This window comes from Mus caroli, chromosome X (genome assembly GCF_900094665.2).
Source record: "Mus caroli chromosome X, CAROLI_EIJ_v1.1, whole genome shotgun sequence".
NCBI lineage: Eukaryota > Metazoa > Chordata > Mammalia > Rodentia > Muridae > Mus > Mus caroli.
In genome coordinates, this window is record NC_034589.1 from 93,728,148 (window position 1) to 93,732,772 (window position 4,625).

The window sequence follows — 4,625 nt, forward strand, 5'->3', positions numbered from 1 at the left end:
TTCCTTCCTTCCTTCCTTCCTTCCTTCCTTCCTTCCTTCCTTCCTTCCTTCCCAGACTAGGTCACCACCAACTTACCTCTATCAGTCTTTTTGCTTTGGCTCTCTTTATGCCTGGCTCAGTCACCTTTGGGTCTTTGAAACCCATCTGTTTCTCCCTGCCCTCTCTCTGTGTAATCGTTGTCCTTTCTTCTTGTCTACCCACCCCTTTCTGTCTGCCTCTCTGCCAGCATGTCCTCTAGATCCCTATCTATGTGTCCTTTATTGTCTCTACCTCCCTTGGTGTCTCTGCTTGTCTGTCTTCCCCCTCTGTCCTTTTCTCCCTTGGTCTCTGCCCTGCCCTCTGTGTGGCTTTAAAGCTGCTAGCTGCTGAGGCACTGAGTGTTTCTGAGGAGGAGCATGGGAGGAGAAAAGGGAAAGGAAGAGAGGGGAGAAGATGGGTGGGAAGGGGCTATGCTACTGCCACACTCCCTAGGCCTGAGCCTGCCACTGGCCCACAGCTCTCTTTCTGGGCAGACTTTAGCCTTTCCTAACAAGACGCCCATGAGAAAACCTGAGGGCCAGGGATGTTGATACCCAAGGCTTCACAGAGATACCACCCTTTCCCCAGCAGGGACCTCCAGGGAGGCATGACCAAGATAGTGTCTGATAGGGTCACACAGAGGTTCAGCTGGAAGAACCTCCGAAGCCCTATAATCCAAGTGTTTTTCATTGCATAGGTGGAGACACCGTGGCTCAGAGAGGCATGAAGCCAGGACACACCAAGATGTGAGCTCCAGGGAACAGAGACATTTAAAAGGTGGGAAATCCCCAGAGACTGGTTTTGTTTCTATATATAAAATGAGCCTCCCATGCAAACAAGTCTGCCCGACTCTCAGGCCCGTTCCTCTCCTAAGCATCTTGTCACCATCAGGAAGCCATCTGCACCTCTGCCTCTCTGGACTTGGAGGAAAGCCTGGGCCAGGTCCTTGTACCTAAGGCTCCTTTTTCTCTCTGGAGAGCCCTGCCCACAGGATTAGACTGTCTTCTATAGCATGTAGGAATGGGGGGGGGAGTGGTGCCTTCCAAACTAGTAGTGCAATTGAAAGAGGCAGAGACAGAGGAAGGGAGCAGAGAAGAACAGTGATGGACAGAGTAGCAGAGCCAGTGCAAGAAGAAGAGCAAGGAGGATGCGTGAACAGATGGGCTGAGTTGGGAAGGATCAGGAATGGAATGACAAGGTCCACCCTGACATCTCCTGGTCTCCTAAGGGAAACCTAGAAGAACAAAAGGGACTTTCATCTTGGGTGTCACTTATCAACTACTGACCAAAAGCCCTTGAAGAAGCCTCTGTGGCCTTTGCCATTTTGCCCTGGGTCCAACGTGGGGAGACAGTAGCATGTGGGCTCCCTTGAATTTTCAAGAAAAGACCAGGCAGGCTTGGAGAAGTGGGGAGCCAGACTTGCTGTAGGGCTTTTAGAGGGAGAGAGAACAAACGATTAAAGGGGAGGAAGGATTGGCTGAGCGAGAAAGATTAAAGAAGCCAACAGACAGGGCTTGGCTCAGGGATGAGTCAGGCCAACAGCCTCCAGAGATAGCAATCTACAAATATCTTTGAGGTGTAAACAGCCAAGTAGGCTTCAAGGATGAGGAAGAGGAGGAGCAGGAAGCCCAGGGTCAGGGAAAAAAAGATGGATGGGGGTGGGAAATGGAGAGCTTAGCCAGTCAGTGCAGAGACTCCTACCTTGGGAACTGGGCTGGAAGAGGCAGGCTAGCTACACCAGGAAGCAGGACCCTGGATCGCTGCCTCATCCAGCTGCAGAGGGCCTCAGTGTCAGCTCCATCTTGCTGAGGCACTGGCCTCCTACCCAGACCCCTCCCAAGGAGCAGGCAAGCCACTGGCCATTTGCTGCCCTCCACCCAGTGGGGCCATGGGCCAACTTGGGTCTCTTCCATCTCTAATGGGATTGAGTCTGTAAACTTGCACTGCTATTCCCAGGCCTGGGCCTGATTGTCCGGCCACACATATTGCCTCAAGGTTGTTTGGCAGCTAGGGGGTGGGAGCAGGAGCCCACCCTCCTAAGCAGGTCTCCTCCTGTCTCTCTGGGAGCCTCAGGTGCTTAGATCAGAGGCAAGGCCACACAGGAATCCCACCCACAGAGGGCCAGAGGCCAAGGGCCAGTACTGTGGCCTCATGCTCACTCACTTCTACTCTCTGCCCAGGGTCTTGGCACAAAAGACCAGACACTGAGCCTGTTAAGACAGTTGTGGAAACGAAAGCTCAAAAATAGAAACAATGTACCTGTGTTTTGAGATGAAATGTTGGCCTGGAAAAAGAAAGTGGATGAGGGCCCTCTCCCCTAAGGAAGCTAGAAACAGATCCCCTTAAGCACCGTCCTTCATTTATATAAACAAACCACACACACACACACACACACACACACACACACACACACACACACACAGACATGCACATCTACACATGTCGGCAGATCTCCTATGCTTCCCTGGGGCTAAACTAGGAATGTGTGGGCAGGGGCTCCCAGGAGCGCAGAGGGGCCATCATCTTTTCTTTCCTTTTTCTTTTTCTTTTTCTTTTCTTTTTTCTTTTTTCTTTTCTTTTGGATGGGGGTGGGGGCATCTGAGACAAAGCTTCATTGTTTATTCCAGGCTAGCCTAAAATTTGCAATCCTCCTGCCTCAAAGCTTTGAGTGTTCTGATAATAGCTGTGACACCAGGCTAGTTAGCTCTTTCTTGCACTGGCCATTTCCATGTGACAGCTAAGAGGTACCTCACTATGGTTCCGCAAAGGAAGAGTTCATCGGGTCTATTTCACACATGAGGTGTCTGAGGTTGGCGCTACTGGGAAATAAGTCTCTGCCGCCCAGGTGGATACAAACTTGAGAGAAGGATCCCCGATACCAGTGTGTCCACATCCAAGGGCCAACTACCTCTGCAAGGTATCTCCGTACAGTGTACACCCCTCTACTCACTACAGTACCTCTCCAAGCTATCTGTCTGTTGAATGGGAAAGGAAGAAAGAAAAGAAGGTGAGAGGAGAGCGAGGGGAGGCAAGGGGAGGGAAGGGAAACCTAATCAGGTCCCTGGACAAGAAGGAGGCAGTCCATATACATCCTATCCAGAATGCTATTCTTTATTTTCTGCCCTCTAGAAACTCGTTAGGAGCTTCCAAGTTGAGTGTTCCCATTTGTAGCCCGTGATTCCCACAACAGAGACACCATGGTGTCATCCGGATGGATGGCGGTGGCTGTGAGTTCCTAGGGAAGAAAGAGAAAGAAGGGGAAACGTGCACCGTTAAAAGGATGCCTCCTCTATGCAGACCGTCTGGGGTAAGTTCTGTGTGTGCAGCATGCACAGTGGCTTTTGTGTACACAGCATATCTCTATGTTCAAAGGGCTTCCTGAAATACCCCTTGAATGCAGGAGGAGAGGTTACAATCCAACTTCCCCATCAAGAGAAACGAGGGTCAAAGGGCAGAAGGGGCTGGATCAAACAAAGTCCAACAACTAGATTATAGAATAGTACTTTGAACCATTTTGTTTTTGCATTACAACCCACAATAAAAACAATGTGTGTGTGTGTGTGTGTGTGTGTGTGTGTGTGCATAGTCCTGTTTTTTATCAAAACTCAGTGTACACGTATGAGAAAATATGTGTACATAAAATGGAAAGAAAAAATGTCTCGAAATCAAGAGTGTTGGCACACACATGCAATTCTAGTAGGGAACTGAGGCAGAGGATAGAAGTAAAAACCAGCTTGGGTTACATAGCAAGACCCTGTCTGAAGAGAAAGCTTCATCAAACTGCTTATCATTACTGCGAGAGGTCAGACAGTAATGAAATCAAGAGACAGGCGGGGTATGGTTGCTCATGCCCATAATCATATGACTCCAGGCAAAGGCAAGAAGATTGACGTAAATTCGTGGACAGCTTGAGCTTCAGAGAGAGGAGAGACTGTCTCAAAGAAAATATACAGATAGGGAGAGCCACTGTCAGGTTGCTAGAACATATATGATCCCAAGAAAGGTCAGAGGAGAAGCTGGCTGGCAGCTCAGGGATGGGAAAGAAAGCACGGTCCAAAGCTTCCCCCAAGACCTTTGTCCCCGATAGAGCTGTCTCTAAGGAAAGAGGGTACCAAGGTGCAAAAAGAGGCTAGTAAGTCAGGACCTGGGTGATGCTGGAGTCAATGTGGGTTTCAGAAAGGCACATACTAGCAGTTGGGAGGCTGAGGCAGGAGGATAGAGAGTTAGAGGCCAGCCTAGGTTACAGAGTGAGTTCTAGGCTATATAGGAAAAACCTTGACTCAAAATAAAATAAAATGGGAGGGCTGACAAGATGGCTTGTAGATTTATTTATTTTATGTATAGGAGTACACTGTAGCTGTCTTCAGACACACCAGAAGAGGGCATCGGATCCTATTACAGATGGTTGCTGAGAAGTAAACTCAGGACCACTGGAAGAGCAGTCAATGCTATTAACCACTGAACCATCTCTCCAGCCCCAAGTAGTGGATTCTTGTTTGGGCCAGCTCGGCCCCGTTTGTAACTACACTAACATTTTATTGTGTGGCTATGTCTGGAGTTTAGCACAGCTTGTGACAAGTACTATCACTGTGTTCTTGTGAGCTGG

The 4,625-nt window shown here is 49.3% G+C and overlaps 1 long non-coding RNA gene across 1 annotated transcript in view; it reads right to left on the reverse strand.

The window, feature by feature from the left end:
• The window catches only part of LOC110286455, a 9,451-nt gene extending 7,645 nt beyond the window's left edge, over nucleotides 1-1,806 (reverse strand). The window contains exon 1 of the long non-coding RNA XR_002377140.1: nucleotides 1,721-1,806. This is a non-coding gene — a long non-coding RNA (uncharacterized LOC110286455). The remainder of the gene's footprint in view (nucleotides 1-1,720) is intronic.
• Between the last annotated feature and the right edge of the window lie 2,819 nt (nucleotides 1,807-4,625).